The sequence below is a fragment of the Martes martes genome (assembly GCF_963455335.1).
Source record: "Martes martes genome assembly, chromosome: 16".
Lineage (NCBI taxonomy): Eukaryota > Metazoa > Chordata > Mammalia > Carnivora > Mustelidae > Martes > Martes martes.
In genome coordinates, this window is record NC_137904.1 from 3,678,595 (window position 1) to 3,704,216 (window position 25,622).

The window sequence follows — 25,622 nt, forward strand, 5'->3', positions numbered from 1 at the left end:
TCCCCTCCCCACCGGCAACTACCAGGTTGTTCTCTGTATTTACGTGAGTCACACAGCAGCCTAAGAGAGAAAAACACCCATGCCTGCCTCTGCCGAACCGGCTTTGTAGACTCCCACGGCTTTCCCACCGCCAGGCCAGCTCTGATCTCAGTGTATTGTATCTACCTTTTCACGAGTATGTCTTCCAAACTACAATGAGTTACTGAAAAGTGGAACTGTGTATTCCCCACGGTGGACACAGCTCTGGGAAAAAATGCCGTTCGCCTCCTTGACAGATCCTAACACGGACCGATTGAAAATACGAGCTGATCCATACAATCCCGCCCCGGCGAAGCAGAAGAGGGCAGATTTTCATTGTGTGTGTTCAGGGTGGGGTGGGTGGGCGACTGTCTATCAGAGTCACCTGGGACTTTTTTCCAAAGGCACACACCCTCCCCTACATCACGCTAGATTTTGGCTCAACCCCCTTAAGGAAATTAATAAGACAGGATTCCTTCAGGAGCTAAAAACCAATATAGACAAGAGACAGCCTTGTTTTCCCAATAGCAGTGGGCCTGCCATAAGTCCTGGTATCCGGACCCAAATGCGAGGGGACAGTGACTTCGCAGAGAGCCAGGGCCTGAGGTAAGTGGGTGAGGGCATCAGGGGAGCAGGGGCCACGGTGGCTGGGTCTGCTGGAGGGAGACACAGTATGTCTCTTGCTCAGTCACACACAAGCAGAAGCCAGAGCACGGGGCAATTACATAAGGAAGCTCAAAGCCCCCCACTGAAAGCAGCAGGGAACCCCCAGTTCGACCTCATAATAAAGACAACTAACCTAGTAGCTTGATAACCGTTTGAAGTGAACCAAAGCAGAGACCATTTGTGACTGAACAGAACCAGATTCTGATCAGGAAAAAAACCCATGGGACAATGCTACACAACCTATGCTACACAACCCTAAATAACCCTAAATAACAATCATCCGGGAACAACGTTCCTTTTACTAAAGTGGGTTGGAACACGGACGGATTGTTGGAGGCACCTTCTGGACTCCTCTCCACTGGGGCAGTATTAGCTGAGGAAGTGAGACAGAGACCTGGCTAGAGAAATGTTCCAACTGAGGCCATGGCTATCCTCCCCGGGCACCAGCACACGGGGACACAATGTGTAGGGCACAGCTCTACAAAGTCCAAGGAAGAAATACCCATTCATGCTGGGCCCTACAGAGAGGAAAGCAAGAACCCCCCCCAATCTTCTGCGGAAGGGGTAAGATGGTCTCACTGAGGAGAGTTGATGGAAACCAGGAAGAACAGGTCCCGGAACAGAGTGGGCACCCCAAGTGGTCACGGCAACATTTATATATAAATAATATAACAGGGGCACCTGGGTGGCTCAGTGGGTTGAAGCCTCTGCCTTCGGCTCGGGTCATGATCTCGGGGTCCTGGGATCGAGCCCCACATCAGGCTCTCTGCTCAGCAGGGAGCCTGCTTCCCCTCTGTCTCTGCCTGCTGCTCTGCCTACTTGTGATCTCTCTGTCTCAAATAAATAAAATCTTTTTTAAATAAATAAATAAATAAATAAACATATAAACACAATTATATGTTTGTGTCCCTGCTGCAGAACTACTGATAATAAAAGCTATCGCTGGGATTGGTTTCATTCACAGACTTCCATTCTTTCCTCCAAAGAAAAATAGTTTGAACTCTCCAGTTCAAAGTGAGACATTTTATTTATCGCAGGACTGAAATATTCTATTTGCGACTGCGACCGTCTGGGCCGTGCACCTTTCTTGAGTCTGATTCTTTTTTTTTTTTTTTTAATATTTTATTTATTTGACAGAGAGAAATCACAACTAGGCAGAGAGGCAGGCAGAGAGAGAGGAGGAAGCAGACTCCCTGCGGACCAGAGAGCCTGATGCGGGGCTCAATCCCAGGACCCTGAGATCATGACCTGAGCCGAAGGCCGAGGCTTTAACCCACTGAGCCACCCAGGCGCCCCTTGAGTCTGATTCTTAAAAATCAGAAGCTGCAAGAGGCGATTATCAAAGAGAACAGGTGCTTTCGAAAAAGATTTTCTGGGGCGTTCCCATGAAGACAAAGGTGCGCTGAGGGATTTGGATGGTGGCTTGCAATTACCATCGCTCAATGCCGATCTGCAATTATTTCAGGAACACAGGCATGACACAAGGCAAGTGTTGACGCCTCTGTCAGAAATCTGCTGCTCGGCATAACCCTTCATCGCGGCTCAGAGTCAGGGGCGCGCCTTACCCGGCCTGGGCTGGGTAAGTGACTACTGAACGACTTGCTGGCTTTCCACAAAGGGGCACAAGAAGGAAAGAAAAGTGATTTCAACATGAAATCAAGCCACGATCTCCAGTCTCCAGTACTTGTTAAGCACCACACCGAAATTTCTAGAGGGCTCTCCGTGCCGAGAAATGTCAAGTGTGTGTCTTAAGTGAAGAGTGTCAGAAGTGGGCACGTGATCAACGCTCAACGCTCAAAGCCACGGCAGTAGCCAGACCCAGGGCCCCAAGTGCCCTCTGATGCCCATCTCAGCCTCTTCAATACGCACTTTCGGTCATGCCTTTGAGCTTCTGAGGTTTTAATGTATGCTCCGCCATGCATCCTTTCAGAATTCTTCTCCCCTAAGTCATCCAATTTTCTCTCCCTTTCTCCCCAAAAGCGTTTCCTCGGTCACAGGCGGGGGGGATTACTGCTTCAGGTTTTTTGTTGTGTGCGTGCATGCGTGTGTTTTCCCTCCCAATAGGAGAAATGTCAGGCACGTTATTTTCCGAGTGATTTAAACAGCTCTAGTGTTATACCTAAACGGAAAGAACAAAGATGCTAAAATATCCATCACTGCTACAAAGGGCAACGCAATGCCGTCTCCGGGCTGTGGGCCTCCAGCCCCGGGCAGCTCACGAACACCCCCTCTCCTGAACATATGGGATCATCACGGGAAAGCCTCTGCCTCGGTGAACCCTGACTGGCCAATCAAAACCAGAAAGTTTCCCAGTCCAGTGACTAATACCAGAAACGAACTGTGCGTGGTGAAAAGGGAATGGTGGTGCGCTGGAGAAATTTATACCCTGACATCAGCCGTATCACAGGTGCGCGGGATCACCTGGAGAAACGGAACTTTCCGGAGGGCGAGAGTTCAAACACTTCTTCAAGCAGCGCGCCTGTCATCACTGGGTATGAAACACTGAACGGCCCCTCCACGGTGTCTGGGCGCCGCGGCCCCCGGAGCCGCCACGGACTGAGGACTTCCAGGCCTTGAGCTGGGCCGGTCACTGCGCCGAGCGCCTGTGTGATCTTACTCGGTGTAATCCTCACAGCCCATAAGGTAGGTGTTATCATCCCCGGTCTCCATGTGGGGAACGAAGCTTGGAAAGATTAAGTAAATTGCTCTTGGTCGCGCCGCTATGGGAGTGGGGGTGGGGTGGGAGGGTGGGAGGGGGAAGGGGTGCGGGGTGTCAGCTCCAATTCCAAAGCCTTTGTTCTCGCCCACCCTACTGCTCAGTATTCTTCTTCCCCTTCCTCGTGCCTTCATGGCCACAGAAAAGGGTAAAAAATTAAATTAAATTAAATTAAAAGTAAATAAAAATTAAGCTAAATTAAAATCAAAAGAATAAAGCAAAGCAAAAAACTACTGGGAAAAGCAGATGAACCCCAACAGGTACAGGGTGTGCAGGACAGTCTTGGAAAATCCATGGTGTGGGGGATTACCTATCCTCCAAGGAATGGACTCAATTTGCTAACCACCGAGAGAGACAAATTAAGGAGCAGTTCTTTTTTTTAAACATTTCATTTATCCATTTGACAGCGATCACAAGTAGGCAGAGAGGCAGGCAGAGAGAGAGGGGGAAGCAGGCTCCCCGCAGAGCAGAAAGCCCAATGTAGGACTCGATCCCAGGACCCTGAGATCATGACCTGAGCCGAAGGCAGAGGCTTAACCCACTGAGCCACCCAGGCACCCCAAGGAGCATTTCTAAGACAAAAACCATTTTGGTGTTCCAGCTGCCCAGAAGGACTAACATTTTGATGGGTCAACAACAGAACGCAGAAAAAAAGCACTGGAGAGATGTTTGCAAGCTCTTCAAATTCTCTATGAAACATGAGGGTACCTGGGTGGCTCAGTTGTTAAGCGTCTGCCTTCGGTTCAGGTCATGATCCTGGGGTCCTGGGATGGAGCCCTACATCGGGCTCCCTGCTCTATGGGGAGTCTGCTTCTCTATCTGCCTCTCCCCCCTGCTTGTGCTCTCTCTCTCTCAAATGAATAAATAAAATCTTAAAAAAAAAAAAAAAAAGAACACGAAAAACTCAAGAAGTATGTTATGGATTCCTAGCCAGTTTCATCGTAAAATTAACGGTGATGTTAAATTCCCACACTGCTTTCTCACAACAAATTGACACAGACCTGTGTGCAAAAAAGCCCTTGTCCCACCTCCCACAGCCCGATGGGGTTAACGGGCACAGCGGCGGGGGGGCTCGGTGGCTGCACGAGAAGCCACGGGATCTCAGCTCCACAAGCCACCACCTGCGAAGCACAGGCAGTGAGCCCTTTACACGTTTGCTCTCAACTCCTCGTCGCCAAACCCCAGTGAGGTGGAGGACACTTCTTGTCCCACTTGAAAAATGAGATAACTGAGCCGCACAGAGGAATTAAGCATGTGCCGGAGTCTCGGGCTTCACCGCTTGGGCTGTGCTGCAGGTGCTCTGGGGTGAAACACGGTGCCTGCCCTTCTAGACTCCCCAGGGATGTAGAGGTAGGGGTTCCCCCACCTCTGGGGTTAGGGAGCAGAGGGAACACCCATCCACTCCCTCCTGCGTGGACAACACCGTACCTGGAGGACATCGGCAAGAAGGAGCTTTCTCTTCTCCTTGAGAGTTCAACTCCAGAACTTTCTGGAGAAAGGCTCACTTGGGAAGAGGGAGAGGAAAAGTGGAAGAGGAGGTGTCCCAACCCATGACTTCCACGTACTCCTGCTTCTCTGAAAGGTAGGGCACGTCCCCCCGAGGAGGGGGGGGGAAGTGATGGCGCTCCCCCCACTATGCAGAGCCACTCACGGTGTGGGAAGTCTCTGGTAAGAGACTCCAGGGGCCACCTGTTCTGACCCCCCCAGTCGTTCGCATCTCCGCAGGCGTCCATATCCAACACAGTAGTGACCCCCCTCGCTACTTTCACACACATTAACTCAGAATGGCTCCTGAGTGGACGTCAGATGCTAGAAGACGCTTCGTGGAAAGGAGTTAACTCTGTGCTATTTTAAGAGGCAAAAAGCACAGAAAAGCTAATGCCTAAGGAAAACCATCTCATTTCCGACTGAACCGAGAGCTGGGCTCTGTAAATGGTTTCTTGTGGGGAAGTTCACCAGTCTCCAAATAAAAATCTGCCCGTTTAATCCTTCCCTTGATTAATTAGTCAATAGTGAGAATTACCAACGAAGTGTGAAATTTTTAAAATACAACTATAAAGTCTGACTGGTTTGTTTTTGTTTTTGTTTTTTTGTAAAGTGAAGGGGGTGTGATGCTGATGCAGGGGGCAGGATGCTGGCACTTATGAGACAAAGCAAATAATCGTTTCTATTGGGTGTGGGGTCTTTATTCATTCTGAAAAGAACCCTTTATATCTGCTGACAGGTTCCAGTTGTTCTTGAAAAAGCTTTCACAGGACAAGTTTTGAAACCTAGAAGGCCCTAAAACAGAGAGCTCCCATAACAATACACATTTAACTCTAAGGGGTAAAGGTGAAAAGACAATGTTCCGTATTTTTATCCTAACTACTAACAAAACTATGATTAGAAATCGGGTAGAATACTCTGGTTCAATTTCAAGGACTTATAAACATCTTTTTGAAAATGCTGGCTGTGGGTCAGTCTTCTCCAGAGGCCTGCATTCTAGCATATTCCATGTGACCTGCTGATACCTGACTCTAGAGGCCCAACAAATTTTAAATGCTTAAAACCGGCGCAATGTGTGGTGGACCCAAAGGAGATGCACCACCCACTTCCCCCTTCAAGGAAGGACTTTTGGCCCAGGTGTGTGGACTGTTTTGAGTAGATGGCTTTTACCATCAGCCTCCTTAGGGATTGTCTCAAGGGCACAGAGCTATCTTGTCCAAGGACATGCACTCCACATGGCATTCTATATCCAATGACTGCTTGAGATGGGGGTATAAAGGCTCAGCCCTGTGAATTCAAGATGGCCACTGACAGGTGATTTGGGCTGCAAAGTTTCCTACGGTGTTGGCTAAGGTTGTCTTCAAGCTCAGCTTGTCCCTCTGCCCATCCTGCTCACGTGATCTCCCTATCACAGGGAAACGGTCCTGTAGGTGCTCCTTAATAAACATCTTACACACTAAACTCCCTCCTGAGAACCTTGCCTGAGCCTACCCCGAGCCAGCGGTTCTCTGCTCATCCTATATCCAGTGAAACACACCGCACCCCAACACTGACAGGTCGCACATGGGCAGAGAGATGGTGGCCAGGTTCTGACAGGGCTCACTGCTGCTTCTGGCGCTGCTCCTCTTCCCACAGATTTATTCAAATCAAACAATTGCTGTAACACTTTCAAGTAACTCTCCCCAGAATACCTTGACTGCCCTAAACCCAAATAATGCCACCAACATGGCAACTGGCAGAGTTCCGCAGTCAAAAGCCACTCTTCGTGATCTTGTTCTCCCTCCTCTATCACTACTGTTAAGAGACTCAGGTCAAGGGGTGCCCTTGGTGGCTCAGTTGGTTGAGCGACTGCCTTCGGCTCAGGTCATGATCCCGGACTTCCAGGATCAAGTCCCGCATCGGGCTCCCAGCTCCTTGGGGAGTCCGCTTCTCCCTCTGACCTTCTCCGCTCTCATGTTCCCTCTCACTCATTCTCTCTCAAATAAATAAATACAATCTTTAAAAAAAAAGAGAGAGAGACTCAGGTCAAGAAACATCTAAACTGCTAGATCTCCTAGACCCAATCCAAACAGCATCTAGACATCCCAGTGTGACAAGGAAAAAACAGGTCTTCATTGAAGCTGCGAATTCTACCTTGTATTTCACTGACTCATAAAATGTTGAGGATCCCAAATTTGATGGGTTTGAAGAACATGTGACGCGTTTGGCTAGATGATGAACACCTCTTGAATCTACTGGTGTTTCATGTACAGGATGAAGAGACAACATCCAAGATCACACATGATTTCTTTAAATGTGGCTTAAGAAGCATGGACATGTAAAATTCTACCTTGAACATGAGAGTAGATTTTTATATCTTACCCAGACCTGAAGGACGGGATGTCAAGAGATTCAGTTTTCATTTGTTCATTAAATCTTTAAAGCCATAAAACAGGTAATACAAAAAGCTTCCGTGATTCTAAATTTATGTGTACGTTAGAAGGAACTTCTGGGGGCTACCGTAAATCCTCATGCACTGTCTAATATCTATGTACTCTGGATGAAGTTTTACATTGTTCAGCTCTCACAGTTTCTTCAGAACTGTATGATTTCCTCTAAGGCTTTGGATTTCACATTGCCTTTGACTTTTTTTTTTTTTTTTAATATAGTAATTGACATGGGTCAGGGCAATGATGGATTGGCGTCTTCCTCCCATTGGAGCCTAATGGGTAAATTTTACTTACACACTAATCACCTATTCCAATTCAACAAGAGTGCCAGATACATTTTGTTACACTGATTCCAAAGAGTCAGAAGTACGCTGACCTCAACTGCTTTCACAATGCTTTCATCTCTGCACATATTGAAACTTTTTACAATTAAAAAAAAAAAAAAAGATCTGTTTTGAAGGTAAAATTGACCAATCTTGAAACTGAAAAGGCAAGATATATGTAGGAGTCAAAGCTGTAAGTCAAGTATTTGGAAAGTAAAGACTGACCGGAAGCTTAATAAGTTCAGAAAAACTTTCATACTTTTTCTGTAAATACTTTTTTTTTTTAAACTGTGAATCAGAACAGCCACAGTTGGAACACTTTCTGTCCTCAGTCAATATTTTTAGATAGTTAGGACCTGGTCCCGAGCCGAATCTGGGCTTGACTCTGGAAAGCAAATCTTTTTACAGCTGCCTTGATGCACAGAAAGCTTTCTGAAAACAGACACTCTAAGGTCTTTTGTTCACATGGTCACACACCGCTGCACAGATGTTCTGGTATCTACTATGGTCACAGCAGTCTTGATAACCAAAATCAATTTTTCCTGTCTTTAGAAAAAAGATGGCACCAAAACAACCACACCCAACAGATCTCAAGCTCCTGTGTGTTTGAATGAACATTCCATTTTTTCTTCTGCTCAAGTGCTGTGTGTCCATTTTGGATTGTCTATTGTATTTAGGTATTTATGCTTTGATTCACAGTAATTTCTCACGTTATAGAACAGATCTGCGTTGCACACAAGTTGTAAGTAAAAGGAAATGGCAGAAAGAGTGGAAAAAAAATGAAAATTCAAAAAAACTAAATTCCCTCCTGAGTCTTCTCCCGAGAGAATCCAAGGTGTGACTCAATGCCTTTCTGGATAAGAAAAGGACGCTTGATTTTCAAGCCTAAGCAGCACAGGTTAAGCAAGGAGGCTGAAACAGTTTTCCTACTTCTCTTGGCATTCCTCCTCTATGTGACCACACTCCACAGTGCTCCAAGAGTCAGCCTAGAAAAAGACAAGGCGGTCGGCCTGCGTTGTTCCTTTGCTTTACTCCGATCAGATAAAGGAGCACAAGAGAACTTTCAGGGAGGCAAGCTTGGAGGTACCTGGTCAGCCCACAAACACCCCCGAGCAGGGAGAGTAGTACTGGACTTGGTACTTTCATGTACTGTACAGTCCTAGACTATCAGACACACGCCATTCCAAATCCAAGTGTAAGCCCACACCTGTCCGTCTCTCGACACACAAATACGCATGCACGTTCCCTCTTCCTTCACACGGGAAACTGAGGCCTGACAAGAGCAATGTTAGGTTCCAGGTGCGCAAGTACACAGAAGATGAAACACAAATGCAGTCGTCTCATTAATTTACACCCTAAACCACTTCTTCTAGCCTGAGCTCCTCATGAGCCTGCCCAAAACACATCTCCCATAGAACGCCACCAACTGACTTCTCCCTACATCCTCTACCCATTTCTGGCAAGAACAAGTACAAGAGAAAGTATTATTTTGAAAACAAGGTGAAACGAAAATGGCTACTCTTAGGCTCTTTGACCGAAAATCACGAGCACTCACCATACTTCCACCCCCAGAGACTGGCCAAGCTTGGAACGAGTGAAGTAGCACAAATCTGCCACGGCAGGAGTTAGGAGTGAATCCTAAAGATCACTACTTTTCCTTTTCTTTTTCGAGAGAGATTGCGAGCAGGAGGAGGGGCAGAGGGAGGCGGAGAGAGAGAACCTCAAGCAGACTCCACGCCCAGCGCGGAGCCCGACACAGGGCTCGATCGCACAGCCCTGAGATCGTGACCTGAGCCGAAACTGAGAGTGGACACTTAACCGACTGAGCCCCCCAGGTGCCTCCCCCACAAAGGATCACTTCTATACACAGGGCCTCAAATTTTCTTCCCCAAACGACCCCAAGGGATTCAGATACACACCGGGATCTCCTTAAGTCCCTTATTCGTAAGTACATACACTCAGTAGGGACATCACTCAATATATTCAGAGGACGGTTATAAACATACTCTAAACAACTAGCTGTTAATTCTTTAATACAGCTAATTGTGCTTATGGATTTCACACTAACCAAACTGACTGACAGAACGATTTTATCTTCAGTATCAATCTAGTTCCTAAACGACGGCTTAAAATGGTTACAATAATTTTAGTAGTAACAGAAATACAATTAAAGGTCTTTATCAGTGCACTTGAAATGTTTTCTCCAAGATTTCCCTCTCCTGGCACGACCATCCAGATGGAAAGAGAACATCACGTCTCCCCCCAAAATAAATGGTCAGGACCACAGCATGTTCCTGCTCGAGCTGCTTTATGGATTCTAAGTCCATTTAAACTGCTGCTCAGCCCTTCCGTTCCTCCCTTACGTGGTCTTTCCCTGCCTGAGCACTTGGTCCTAACCAGACCACTTCCTTCCTGCTGGCTTTGGGTTTTGTTAACAAAGTTCTTCCATCCCTTTCACCACCCCACAGGCTCAACAACTTCCACTGAGGAAAGCACATTCTCTGACACTCCCGAAAAGAGGCCTGGCCGGAGGCCACCAGGCATGGAACAGGCCCCCCACAATTCCAGAAGACGCCACGAAGGGCTCATGTTCGTGTTCCGTCGCCCGCACCCTCTTTGTCGGCCCCTCGCCTTCTCAAGAGCACAGGCCCACCTCTCTCATTCTTCCCGAAATCCTCCCATCACAGACAGACCCAAGAGTGTGATAAATAAATCGTACTTGGTGTAGGCCTCTGTGCAAAAAAAAAAAAAGAGTTGACACAGCAGACCTAAGTGCCTTTCTCAGAAAGGCCTGCTTACAAAATTGGCTCTTGGCTGGTGTTTGGGAAGCTGGATTTTCAAAGGGTTCCCACCATTCAGTGATTGCTCATCTGTGTTCCTAAACTATATAAATAACAGTTTATGCGGAACACCTGTTCTCCTTCTGGGGTGCTGAAAGCGGGAACGTGCCAGCCAGAGACTGCCTTGGTGACCAGCACCCTCCAAAGACCCTGGGCCCTGAGTTTCTAATGAGCTTCCTGGTTGGCAACACTTCACAGGTCACGACTCATTGTTGGGCCATTGCAGGTCTGTGACTTCCTTGCAAAGGGGCCCATCAGAAGCTCACGCCTGCTCTCCCATGTTTTGTATTTTTTCGCTGTAATAAATCATAACTGTGAGCATAGCCAGAGTCAATTCTTGTTATTTGTGGTAGTTTTATAGTCATCAAGGGCACTGAATTAGCAAATACCGAACAACTGTTCCTACAGGAAATGTGCGTGTGTGTGTGTACACATTATACAAATATGCCCCATTTTTCCGAAGTTCACATTATGCCATTCCCCCTTTACAAAAGGCCTACTACATTAAGACCTGTTTCTGCTAACCAAAATACGTCAAAAGAGGATTTTTCCCCCTTTTACAAAAAAAAGCAAAACCAGCACTCAGCATTCATTTTGCGGTGAGCTATTACAGAGGGCGCACACACCACGAGTAGCGCCGCCACGTTCCTTCCTTACTACACTCAGCATCTCGGCATCAAGCTGCCATACTTAGGAACTGTGTCTGCGACCGTCTGCGTTTTGTCTTGATTTATTTTGTGCATCTGTTAGCAAAGATGTGTCCTAAGGTATCAGAAAAGCCTGAGAGAGGTTATTTTTTGGGTGTGGGGATGCTCAAAAATTTTTTATGTAAATTAATAATAATTGCTTCTTTGCTTTATGCCATTTTGGCTTATGAAAGACTTCAGGAATGCTCTACTTTTGGATGGTGAGGGAAACCTGTGTGTTTGTGTGTGTATCTAATTTCACAAAGATTATATCTTAAATCCTAAAAATGAAGTCATCCTGGTAGATACAATTTATTTTTCAAAAGAAAAACAAAGCTCAGAAGAGTTTCATGACTTGCCTGAGAACTCCATGCCACCCCCCCACTGAACACAGCTCAAAGAGTTGGGATTCCATGCCGTCCACCTGGCCCCAGAGCGGGGGGCTCTCCACCCTCAGCTCATCTCTGTGTAAGAGCAAAAGCAAAAAGGCAGAGCGTAGCCTCGTTTGACCTTGGCTGAGGAGGTATGCACTTGGATGATTCCAAGTTTTCACCTCTGTACAAGCATCTGGGAATTACTGCAAAACCAACGTGACTACTGATCTGAGGGTTACCAACGTTAGTAAGTAGGCATGTCTATGCTGAGTCCTTCCAGCAAATCGTGGGTTCTGGAGTGGTCTTGGGGACCCCTGACACAGCCTCCAAGGAGAGCTCCAGTTTTCCCCTTCCTACCAAGGCACCAAGGAGGAGGGACAGTACTATCACTGGGCCCAAGTGGTAGGATAGGGAGCTTCCAGGGTGACCTCTTGCCATCTGTGATGGCTTTGGCCTTTGTTCTGAGATTCTCTTTGGTCCCTCGTTTGGCGTGCTTTCCTGTCAGCCATCTTCCACTTCAGCTGCTATGGCTGGCCTCACAGTCTCCCTCTTGGAAGTCAAACAGGAACTGTGGTGAAGCCCAGGGAAAGCGGAAGCCTGATGAATCACCTGGGCTGGCCATCCTGCGGCGGGAGGATAAATGTCCTTTTCCTTGACAACTGTTTCCACAGATTCTTCCTTTGGAAAATCCTTGCCTCTCCCTCATTAGATGGCCTTCCAGACTGGCTTCAAGGCCAGAGTAGAGACCAAGATGTGGGCCTAGAAGAAAGGGATGAAGGAGGCCGTAGGCCAGACGGGCATGTAAATGCGTGGGGCCCGATCTGGGTCCAACCCCGGTCATCATCAGAGTTAAAGCTGGTTGAGAAACACCATGGGTGCAAGCCTCTGGTATCGTTTTTTGCAGAGTCAACAAGTTCAAGGAATCTGGGGTCTTCGTGTGACCAAAGATTTCGTCAACCGTGCCTACGTAATGAAGCCTTGGTAAAAACTCTCCAACGATGAGGCCTGGGGAGCTTCTGGGTTGGGGTAAACACTGATGCACCTGGCAGGTGATGTGCCTTGAGAAGGCGTGGACACCTCCACCCAAGACCTTGCCCTACATACCTCCTCCATTTGGCCTTCCTGAGTTGTATCCTTTATAAAACAAAACTGGGATCGTGGTTTAGCATTTCCTGAGTACTGTGAGTAGGGCCGGCAAACTACTGAGTCCCAAAGGGGTATTGTGGGAACCCTGTGTTTACAGCCAATGGAGCAGAAGTACTTACGGACATTTAGGACCTGAGGCTGGGATCTAAGGTGAGGGTAGTTGTCGGACTGAGCCTTCAAACCTGTGAAGTTTGACATTATCTCCAGGTAAATAGTGTCATGACTAAACTAAATTATTGGACACCCAGTTGGTGTCAGATAGTTATTGTTGGAACAACACACTTGTCTTGCTAAGTCATTCTCTCTCTCTCTCTCTCTTTCTCTCTCTCCCACCAGACCCCATTACTATAAACTACCCCTCCCTAGAGATGAGTAATGATTTTTCTCTTTTAGGGAGGAGGTGGCAGAGGGAGAGGGAAAGAGAGAATCTCCAGCTGACTCCATGCTCAGTGCGGGGGTGGATATGGGACTCGATCTCATGACCCTGAGATCATGACCTGAGCAGAAATCAAGAGCCGGATGCTTAACCAACTGAACCATCCAGGCACCCTCTAATCTTCTTTTTTTTAATGAATGTTCTGATAAAGAGCTGATTTTACATTTATCAAATATTTAATACCATAAGTGAATGGAAAATAATCACCTTAGCCCTAGAGAACAACTTTTGCGGACTATATTAAAAATTTGTTTAACTGAAGCTTCCAGAACACTAGCTGTTGCAGCAAAACAATTTCTATAGATACTGTGACCTCGTAAAGAAATATAAAAAGAGACTCTGAGCTCAGGACAGTAGAGTAAACATATATGCTGCCCCCTTTCTTCCTGAGAGCACAATGCAATGCCAGTAAAAATATTTTTTGAAAGAAGAAATCCATGGTGGGCCTGAAAACACAGAGTGCTATCAGTGAATAAGTCATTGTAAAGGATTTCTTCTAGAAAGAAGATAGCCGGGACTGTACTGAAAAAACTGGAACCTGAAATACATCATCAGAGTCACAGATAGGGGCTCTTTCTTCCTGAGAGAACTCTGGAGAGACTCCAAGTTTGGAGTGAGTCAATGGCTACTGGGAGCCAAAGAAAGACCTACAAAGAAGTGGCTGTCAGGCAGGAATCGGGGCATCTGAGTGGAGAATTGTCTACAGAAAAGCTGGGCCAGTTGGCTTTTGGGCCTGTCCTGTGTAGACTAAAGTCTGCAGTATTGGGTCTCAGCTGGAGCCCCCAGAACAGCTCTCTCTAGAGGGGAAGGGTTGCCTGGCAGGCGTCCATGATGTTGGTGGCTAGGCTAGTGAATGAGTCAAGGAAGACCCTTTAGAATAGACAGAGAGGGGGAAAGAAATAAAATACATGAAAGATGTCACCCAAAGGTTCAAGTTCTCCTTACCTTACCTTAGTTAATTCGGGGATGAGGGTTACAGGGAAGGGTCCTGAATCTCTTCTACCTAACCACATACCCTAAAGGGGAAACCTGACTACTGGTATACCCTGCCCATTGAAACACAGCACACAGCCAATCCTCCCATTCAAGAAAGAAAATTTGGGGGTAAATAAACCCACCTAAATACAAAGGAAGCCTATATTAGCTACCCATACTCCCTGATACGGTCCTTAATTCATAAATACGAAGTCAATACAGAATTTCATACCATGCGTTATTCATCCACTAGGATGGCCACAAGGAAGTACCAAGAATAAGCATCTTAAGCAACAGAAACTTATTTTCTTACAATTCTGCAGGCTATGATATAAGTACGAAATCAAAGTCTGGGCAGGGCTGGTGGCCTTCCGAGGGCCTCTCTCTGTGGCGGGCAGACAGCCCCCTTCTCCCTGCGTTGTCACGTGGTCTTCCCTCCGTGTCTGTCTGTGTCCTCATCTCTTCACATATGGACATCGATCACAGCAGACGAGGGTCCCTCTTAAAGACCTCATTTGAGCTGAATCATCTCTTTAACGACCCGAGTTCCAAACATGCTCACATTCTCAGGTTCTGGGAGTTAGGCCTTCAACACATGAATTTTGAGGGGATGTAATTCAGCCCGAGACAGCATGAAAGGCAAAGATCGAGATGAATAAACCAAAACTCACAAGAGGAAACAGAAAAAAAACGCAAGGAGCAAAAGGAGAAATTCTATGTTCTAACTAGTACCAGTACTAGTACCAGTACTAGGTTTAATAGATTTTACAACCTTAAAAACATACTTTTGGGGGCGCCTAGATGGCTCAGGCGGTTGAGCGTCTGACTCTTGGTTTCGGTTCAGGCCATGATCTCAGGGTCGTGAGACGGAGCCCCACTTTGGGCTCCACACTGGGCATGGAGCCTACTTGAGATTCTCTCCCCACCTCTGCCCCTCCCCTTCTTCTTTCTCTCTCTTTAAAAACAAAAAAGGGGGTACCTGGGTGGCTCAGTGGGTTAAAGCCTCTGCCTTCAGCTCAGGTTATGATCCCAGGGTCCGGGGATCGAGCCCCGCGTCAGGGTCCCTGCTTAGCAGGGAGCCTGCTTCCTCCTCTCTCTCTGCCTGCCTCTCTGCCTACTTGTGATCTCCGTCTGTCAAATAAATAAATAAAATCTTAAAAAAAATAAAATAATAAAAACAAACAAAGAAAACACACTTTTGTGAGAAAAAGCTACTGTGAGCAGTAAAGCATATTGGTGTTTTAAAAGTACAGTTCAGGGCACCTGGGTGGCTCAGTGGGTTAAACCTCTGCCTTCGGCTCAGGTCATGATCTCATGGTCCTGGGATCAAGCCCCGCATCGGGCTCTCTGCTCAGCAGGGAGCCTGCTTCCCCCTCCATCTCTGCCTGCCTCTCTGCCTACTTGTGATCTCTGTCAAATAAATAAATAAATCTTTAAAACTACAGTTCTCCAAAAAAAAAAAAAAAAATCAAAAGAGCTGAGTAACAGAATGACTACAATAATTATAACAGAAATCAGTAAACGATGCTGGTAAATCTGAAGAAAATACTGACTGTAGGGGAAAAATGGGGTTTGGGCGGGTGGGGGAGCTTCCGTTGAAAACAGCATGAAAGATGAGGAGTCTGAAAGAGAGTTTAAGCATTCTAAACTTGATTTATTCTGAGATATTTATTTGCTTCAGACTTTCTTAGAAAAACGTACTTAGGTATGCATGTTAAAAACAAAAGGGTGGCTGTGGCCCAAGGTGGGTGGCCTAACTGAGCATCTCATTCTTGGGCGGAGGTGGGGGACATTAGCTTTCCTATAAAAGTGTCATTTCCCAGCTCCTGGCTTTACACGGGAGACTCACTCGCAGCCCCTCACAGGGCTCAGGGCCCACAGGCTCAATTCCCATCTCCACGTGCATGTTTACATGCAGATCCCCAAGGGACATATCTGGTTCAGCTCGCTGTGAGGGCCACGAGTCTTCAATTCCACTCACCTCTGGGGGTAAGTAAGTGCCTTCATTTCTGACACCTGGAGAACTCCCTTTCTTGCTTTTGAGGTCAGCTAAGAATTATAAAACAATTAAAAAAAATGTTTCGTCTTACATTTCCATGTGTTTGGAAGAGGAAGTGGGAGGACTCCCCCATCAGCTCAGCCTATCATTTTGACCCGGAAGTCTGTACTGTTAATAGAGCTAATAACGGAAGACTCTTTGACAGCGGTTACAGTGTGTGAAGCTCTATTCTAACATACTCTGAAACAGGCACTAAAATCCCCATCCTACAGATGAGAAGCTTAGGTGAGAAGACGGAACTTGCTCAAGGTCACACAACTGGTTGGTTCTTGACTGCTAAATACTGCTCCCAGGATACCCCTATGTGCCCTTTAATCAGTACTTTCTGTGCCCTCCGTCACCCAACTAGACCTATTGGTAGGATCACACCCCCTGGCGCCTGGGTAGGGGCACATGATTAGCTCTGACCAATGAGCTGTGCAAGAGGTTGACCAGTAGCTTCTGGGCCAGAGCATTTCATCGCAGGAACAAGTCCCTGGAGAGCTCTCTTATCTCCGACGCAGTAGCCCGAAACGTTTGAGATGGTGGCTACTGCCTCAACCAGGGCTCTCAGTTAACCACGCTCACCAATGACCGACAACAGACACGCACCGAAAGATAAAAAATATAATAAGCCTTTCCTAGTTGAAGCTGCTGATGTTTGGGGGTTACTGTTCATAAAACTCAAGTTACTCATATTAACACGTAATTGTGTGTTATTCCTTTTTGAAAGAATTTATAAATGTCTTTAAAATGCCTACTTTTACAATGTCCACCACAGCCAAACTGTGGAGAGAGCGGAGATGCTCCTTCAGCAGATGAATGGATAAAGAAGATGTGGTCCATATACACAACAGAGCATTCTGCCTCCATCAGAGAGGGTGAATACCCAATTTTGGCATCGACATGGATGGGACTGGAGGAGATTATGCTGAGTGAAAGAAGTCAAGCAGAGAGAGTCAATTAACATATGGTCTCATTTATTTGGGGAGCATGAGGAATAACACGGAGGACATTAGGAGAAAGAAGGGAAAAATGAAGAGGGCGAAATCGGAGAGGGAGACGAACCATGTGAGACTGTGGACTCCGGGAAACAAACTGGGGGTTTTAGAGGGGAGAGGAGTGGGAGGATGGGTGAGTCTGGTGACGGGTATCAAGGCGGGCACGGACCGCACAGAGCACTGGGTGTTATACGCAAACAATGAATCATGGAACACGACATCAAAAACTAATGATGTACTCTATGGTGACTAACATAACACAACAAAAAATAAACCAATAAATAAAACGCTTGCTTTTCATTTCAAATGCAGTTAGTATTGACAGCGATAACACACATACACCACAGCTCTCAGGAGCTCTCAACAATTTTGAAGAATTCAAAGTGGTCCTTAGACCACAGAGTGTGAGAAACGCTACACTAGGAAACGTTCACCAGAGGAAAGCCTAGGTAGCGATATTTATACCAGACCGACAGCCCTAAAAAGGGCAAAACACACTAGAGATGAAGGCGTCTCTTTCCCTGGCGACAGAAAGAAACAACCACCAAAACAAAAGAACCCTGTGCACATATGTGCCTGAGAGCCTTGCCTTGAAAAGCAGAAAACAAAAAAGCGACCCAATCACGTGGAAAGCTGAAGTCACAGACCCGGAAGAAGATTTTACGTGCCTCTTGCTGAAACTGACAGAGGAAGCAGAGAGGTGGGAGGTCACGTCAAGACGTGGACAGGAGCATTCAGAAGGCTGCTCTAGAAAGCCTTTTCAAAGCCCTGTCTCCACGGCTTGGTAACTGCACCTTCTCAGGCACACGCGGAGCAGTGACTACTGGCGACCATTCCCACGCCCCGGAGGACATCCGAACAAGTGGGGAAGAACCAGCATGCGATGGGGCGTGATTCTCTGGCACCCAGGCAACTCGATGGCAGAATCTACGTGAATGTTTGGAAATTAAGAAACAAGGGGTTAAAAAAGAAAAACCAACAATAATTTATAAAATGTAATGGACTCAGTGATTTAAAAAAAAAAAAACTAAACGCGGTATTTGTGGCGCGTAGAAGTGCTATGTGAGGGAGGATGTATAGGCTTTTGTATATTTGAAAAGAAGAAATAGCATAAATGAGCCCAGAGCCGCAGTCCTGTTCAAAATTGCTGTTAACATAACTGCTTCCTGACAAGAACTGTTGATTGTGGCTAAAATAAACCAGAGTCCTTCCCAGGAAAATAGAAAACCTCTGTAATTTTCAGGGCTTACTAGGTGTTCACACTGTGAAGCCTTCCCAGCCCCGGCCCCAGGTCCCTGCACAACCTCACCCCCTGTCCGTTCGCCTCCTGACTCACTCTTCCCCCGGCCACAAAAGCCTTTGTGGATTTCTCAAACTTGCAAGGTTCTCTCCAGCCTCCAAGACCTCACAGGGGATGTCCGGCCACTCCCTGGAGGCGGCAACTTGCCCGCTCCCCCTTCACCGGCCAACCCTAGCCCATCCCTGAGACCTCAGCCACCACCTGGCCATGGAGCTCTGTGTGAGCTCGGCCACGGCAGGCCTCTTCCCTGAAAGCTCTTACCACGATCAGAGAAAACACCCTGATGTGGGGGAGTATCTGTTTAATGTCCGTCTCCCCCAGTCAGACAGTAAGCACAGTGAAAAAAAAAAGGGGGAGGGTGGGTAGGAGGAACTTGGGTTTTTAGGTGCTATAGCTGGTTTTCACAATATAAAGAACCGTGCTCGATAAATGAATAAATGTTGCTGCCGATGTGCTCATTTCTTCTCCCCAAAAGTGGCCGAACACTTTCAGTTTAGACGCGCTAATACTGCGGACAATGCCAGAAGCGCAGATGTGCATCTGCAGACCTGTCTCCCTGAGTCTAAGTGAGTTAAATAGACAAAACGACAGGACCGATGAAGTAAGAAATTGGGCAATTTCGCACAATGGATAGTGGTAACATGATGGATGCCCAGGGCACTGCACAGTGGCAGTCAATGGCCACCCCTACACGGCTCCGGCCCCAACTCAGCCTGCTCTCCCTTCTCATCTTCCAAGGCTCTCCGCACTCCGGGGACGCTGGCCTTCTCGCACATTCCTCAACCTTGCTGCGCTCCTCTCTATATCAGGGCCTTTCCATATGCTGTTCCCTCTGTTGGAAATGCTCTTCCCTTTAAATCTCAGTACCCATATCATTTCCTCAGGGAAGGCTTTCCTGAGTCTCAGACTCGGTCAGGCTCTCCTACTGCATGTTCCACAAGTACCCTGTACATTGAGGATGGTCCCAGACGCCTTTCCAGCCTCAGGACCTCAGAGATGAAGTAACTCACAAGCTTTTGTATGTATGAATGAAGTACAGGCATGAGAGCCCACTCTGCTAATCCTAGCAGTTGGCCAAGTCCACTGAATGAAATCCCAGTCAAGGAAACGAATCCGGATCAGCACAGCCACTTAGAGAAAACCATTTCCCCACCTGACATTTATATGTCTCTATTCCAAATTTGGAGATGGGGGCTTAGGTTCCCATGTCAATTTATAAAAGCCTGCTTGACCGGTAAAGCACTGGACGCAACAGGGAAATGCTCGCCAAGTCTGGGCACGGCTCCCTTGGGACACAGCTCTGGGCGGCGGATCAGGTGTCACTCGGCTCACACGTCACCTGCCAAGTGGTCACAGGAACTCCCCACACCTCAGGCCACTTTATATCTCCTTGAAAGAAGGGCGGTTCCTGCCTGTCTTGCTTCCCTAAAGAGCAGCTGTATTTAGGTTCTGGGGGTGTGCGACCCGACGACACTGCTCCTACCATAGCCGTTGCCTTACAGAGCTACAAGCTCGCCGGGCTGGGAGGCATCACTGCAGCGGGTCCTTCAACCCCTCTGCTCGTCTAACGTGTGAGCTCACTGCTGCAAAGGCCAAGGGGAAAGGGGGCACTTATTAAATCACGGAGTGCTCTCCCAGGACGAGGCTGAAAACCAAGTAAGTACTCTATAGCAACCCAAACTTGAACAAAAAGAGTCTTCTTATAGTGGTGTTTCCCAAACGTCAGCTTTTCAAATGCCACCTTTAGACTTCTTTGCCGTGTTCGTATTTCACCTGCACCGTATATGCTTAATGTTTTCCTTTAAATCAACTCACTATTATGCTTCTATAATAATATATTATTACATAAATATTATGCTTATTATGGTACATATTATGCTTATTTTTCTCCTTATGTGATTTAATTGAATAGGGAAATTTTATATTGCTGCAAAATCACAGGTTTCAAATGTTAGTCATTTTTATTTCATTGAAATACGCAACTATTAAAATGGAAAGTGTTTCTCAACATATTTCCTAAAATCACCTTGCCGAGCACACGTTGAGAAATTCTGATCCTGGATACGCCACAAAAAGATCCCTTCACCAAACTGCCCACACATTTCTTTCATTAATACAAGACCAAATTCTATTATCAAAGTGCTAAATAAACAGTTTGAGAGGCCTTCGGGTGGGGACTGACTGCGGCACCAGCAACGCAAACATCCTTCTGTGAAGCCTGCTTTGAAAAAGTCTCTTCAAGAGGAAGAGCTACAGACACCTGGAAGACTCAAAATAATTTTTTAGCATAAGGGCGGTTAACCAGGATTCACTGACAACTGATAAAAATACATCATTATTCCTTATATCGGCATCCTGTTGCTGTTCTAACAAATTACCACAAATTTAGGGGCTTAACACACATTCAAATTTCATATCTGTGCAAATTCCCTATAGGTACCTAACTAAATTTGCTTTTCTCCTCTAAGTCTGTCTCATGTCGATTTGATTTCCCATCCAGCTGGAAGGACCTTGAAGAACAGAGGAAAAATCTTCCTCCCCAAGAGTATGCACCAGGTTTTCCAGGAGTCAAATATGCACATGTTCTGGAATAAAGTGTGATCTAAGACCCAGGAAGGAAACTCACTACACACACACACACACACACACACGTGCACGCACGCACACACACGTGCATGCGTGCGCACACGCATGCACACACACATACACGTGTGTGCATGCATTGCCTTACAGTCCTAGAGATCACAAGTCCAAAGTCAGTTTCATTGGACTGAAGTTAAGGTGTCCCTTTAGGCGCTGTGGGGGAGAATTCATTTTCTGACCTTTTCTAGCCTCTAGAGCTGTGTCTCTTATATCCCTTGGCTTGTGGCCCCTTCCTCCATTTTCAAAGCCAGCAGAATAGCGTCTTTTCAGTCGCCACCTTTCCTTCTTCTGCCTCAAATCTCTTTCTGCCTCCCTTTTATAAGGACACTTGTGATGACATTTTGAGACCAAACACACAATCCAGGATGATCTGTCTGTATCCTTAATTCATTATTAACACATTGGCCAAGTCCCTTCTGCCATATAAGGCGCCATTCACAGATTCCAGGGATCAGGATGTGTGTATGTGGTGGGGGAGGGGGGCTGTTACTCAGTCTACCACATTACTTTCCTAAATGTTCAACAGCAAAATTCAGTTGAGTGGCTCTAACAGACCTTTACGGTGGCAATTCACTGAGGTGTATCCGAAATCTTTGGTCTTCTGTCCTTCAAGGACATGAGTCATATTTTCTGGCTCTCTGTAAGGACACACTGATCTCCTCAATCTCAGTGCTGACACTGTGAAGGCAAGTGCCCTTCTTTGTCATTCTGCTTTTTTCAGAAAACAAGAAGTGCTCAAAGATTAACAGAGAAGCATCAGAAGGACTGGGCCAAAGTTGGGACATCGGAACAGCAAAAAGAATGTCAGGATTGGCACACATTAGCAAAACTTGGTGGAACAGTCTGTTCTTGGTGCTGTTTCCACCATCGGGACAGTGCCTCTATGGTCCTTCTTGGTCCTGACTTTAAGGCTTGGCCAGTGCCAAAATGAGGTCTTAGGAACAATTATGTTAGTCAAGTGGATCCCATTCATCTTCTCGTGTTAGTGTTCTTTTCAAAAGGTCCTGCCTTTTGAGTATGACCTTTAAGGAACTGTTTGGTAAACCAGCACCGTGACTCCCCATTCTGGAATGGCATCTGGGTAGTCTGACATGAGCCCTTCATGCCCGGCCGTCCATACATTTCGGCTTGAACTGAAGGGCACAGAACTCTGTATTTCCACAAGGTGATCTCCTCGGCTCCGTTCCCCAACCCCCAGACCCAGGTACAACTTAGGCCTCCAGTACTGGGATTTTCACTTAACTGCTAATCCTTTTCCTCATTAGGCTTGGTCATCGGCATAGGAACAGGGCAGTTACTGGTGTTGGTCTGGCCCTTTTTAAAAATCTATGTGAGAAGACTGGAACCTGAATTCCTAAACTGATGATAATCTGGCTCTTCAGCTTGTGGTTAGGTCCTAAGTACAATGTATTTTCTTAGTAAGGTTTTGGTAGTTGATTCCAAAATAGCCAGCTGGCCATTATCTTAGCCCATTGTTTTTCTCATTTAATGAAAACCAAACGACTAATTCAGTAGGTCAGTAAATCAAATAGAGATATTTACAACAAAAGCGGTATCCTCCTCCAGTGTTCCTGGTTCCTCATTACACACTCAGGTCACAATAAAAATCCAGATGGGGCTGCCACCCTGTTCTCAATACCTACAGACAGAATGGCTTTTTTGATTTTGACAAAAGGAATAAAGGCCGATTGTAGTCTTGGCAGGGATATCAGTTTTGATCCTCACAGAGTCTCTCAGTCCCTATGAAGGAAACTGGCTGACTCTGCCCTATTTCCGAGGAGCCAACGTGCACATTAGAAAACCACCAGCATAACTACATTCTCTCTGGGAGGCCACCACAGAGAAAACCCAGCTTATTTTGGCGACTAAGTGGAAAAATACCTCCTGTTTGCCTATGTACACATGTATGCATCCGGGGCTGGGACGGAGCAGAGGGCTGGGAGGTACAGAGGAAGAAGAGGAAAGGATGGGGGTAGAACAGGAGATCAAAACCGTGACGAGGATGGTACGTGTGTGTCGGTGTAACTCCGAGTGTACTTCCGCGCACGTGCGTGGGGTCTGTAGCTGCGATGCGGGCACGGGAGAGACAATATGAACAGAGAGCGCTCACGCTTGATGGGGACATTGGTTCTCAAACTCGGCAGCACAAGGAAGCCATCTGGGAAGCCTTAAAGATGTGGATGCTTGGGCCCCAACCCTGGAGACTCTCGTCTAACTGGTCTAAGTACTACGCGGAGTGGAACCACGGTCCCTGGAAGGCGTCTCCATTCCAGTCCCCAGAACATGTAAATATGTTAGAGTACATGGCCAAGAGGCGTTCAGGTTGCTCACCAACTGACCTTAAAATGGGGAAATTATCCTAGATTTTCTGGGTGGGCCAAATGGAATCACAAAGGTCCTTAAACGCAGAAGAGGTAGACAGAAGTTAGAGGTCAGGGTGACGCGATGTCAGCAGGACTCAGGTCACTGGTGTTGGCTTTGAAGATGGAGGAGGGGGCCATGAGCCAAGGAATGGAGGAAGCCTCTAGAGGCCGGAAAAGGCAAGGGAATTAATTCTCCCCTGGAGCCTCCAGAAAGGAACTGCAGCCCTGCCCACATCTTGCCTTTTTTTTTTTTTTTTCCAGCCCAGGGAGATGTGGGTCAGACTTCTGACCTCCAGAACTGTAAGATGATAAATGTGTGTTGTTTTTAAGCCACTAGGTTTGTGGTAATTTGTTACAGCAATAAAAGAAATCTGAAACACTGGTATGGCCTGAGTTTCCAGGGGTTTCGAAGCCCCCCGGGTGACTCTAACAGGCAGCAAAAGGACGATAACCACCAGACTACGGGGAAGACAAGACAAGGACACGCTGGCATGGTTGCTTATGCTGGGAAGATGCACGGTGATCTCACCCGGGAAGTCAGCAAGTCACCCACCAAAGAATGTACCATTGGTTCGTAGCCACCCAGCCAGACATGACTACACAGTGGCTTACCGAGGCACATCACAGGATGGGCCTGCTTCACCATCCTGGTGACTAGAGTCCTTTCTCGTCCGACCGCTAACTATGCTATACTTCCTTTAGAGAAAGAATAACTGGGGTGCCTGGGTGGCTTAATCGGCTGAGTGTCCAAATCTTGGTTTTAGCTCAGGTCGTGATCTCAGGGTCGTGGGATCGAGCCTCGCACAGGGCTCAGCACTCAGTGAGAAGCCTGCTTAAGATTCTCTCCCTCTACCTCTGCCCACCTCCCTATAAAATTAATACATAAATCCCTCTTTTTTTTAAAAGAACAATTGTACCTATGATAAGCAGATTTTCTCTAGAGTTTATTTTCTTACTAACACTCTCTCCAGGAACGAGCTGGCCAATCACTGAATTATACGCAAATATATAAATTAGTACTTTCCCGTTAGCACCAACAGGAAAAGGACTCAAATATCCTCCCCTCCGTGCTTGAACTAGTAATAAGCACTAGTAGGATTATAAAGATAGAGGGTTTCTCCATTTGCTTTAGCAATCTACTTATTCACCATAGACGATAAATAGATGAGTTTATTTCTTTACGACAAATGCGGTAGTGTTGTGGGAAGAAATGAACTCATTCTCTGTGGAGATTGAGAAAGGAAGTCCTTGCTGGACAGTTTCCATTCACAGGACCGCTGTGCTCACAGGCCTGTGGTCATTTTTCTTGAAAGCAAACCATCACGAGCCTCCACGGTACTGTCCCCAGAGCTAAAGCCTTAGAACCTTCCAGTGTTCTCTCCCTACGTGGGCTTCCTTAGAAAGGAAGGGCAGTGTGGTGGAAAAAGTAGTCACAAGGATCAGATGACCCATGCTGGAATTTTGATGCTGGCACTTCTAAGTGATGTGACGTTAGGAGGCCCCTCAGCCGCTCTGAGCTCCGTCACTAGCAAACAGGATTAGCGTGGCCTTCGTGAGGCTGTGTACTGATTACATACAATGACAAAGACAGAGGCCCTACTGTTTCTACACTTTCACACATCACCTCCACACAGAAGCTTCTGACATTCCTTCTTGTTGGTCCTGTGTTCTCACTGAGCTCTGGTACCAAACCTCCAACTGTCTACTCAACACTGCCACTCGGATGGCTCTCGGGCATCTCTTACCGGACATGTGCTACCTGGATTTGGGCTCTCCACTCACAGACCGCTGGTCCCCCAACCCCCCAACCATCCACTGCAGTACAAGTGCCATCGGTCACCTGCCTCTGTCCTCTTTCTCTCCATTCCAACGGCCGCACTGCTCATACCATGCGCCCACATGGTGGGGTCCCTTCGCACCATGTGCCACAAGCTTGGGAGCTTTTTGGGGGGGCACCCTGACAAAGCTGTTTCCCCGCGCCATCCTGCTGTGGTTTTCAAATTATCTTGCTCCAACCAGATCTGTCACATCAAGTCCTGAGCAGAGATCTTCGAGCACTTTTCTGCCCCACAGTCTGCAATTTATGAGGGAAGAGGTGCCAGCCCCCCTGGGTGTGTGGACGCCAGAGTCCCCAAGACCTGGAGCGCCACACATCAGGGTACAATGCTCTGAGCAATTTCATC

The 25,622-nt window shown here is 47.0% G+C and overlaps 1 protein-coding gene across 9 annotated transcripts in view; it reads right to left on the reverse strand.

Annotated features, from left to right (window-relative positions):
- STX8 (syntaxin 8) overlaps window positions 1-25,622 on the reverse strand; it is a 244,322-nt gene that overhangs the window by 161,182 nt on the left and 57,518 nt on the right. The window lies entirely within an intron of this gene.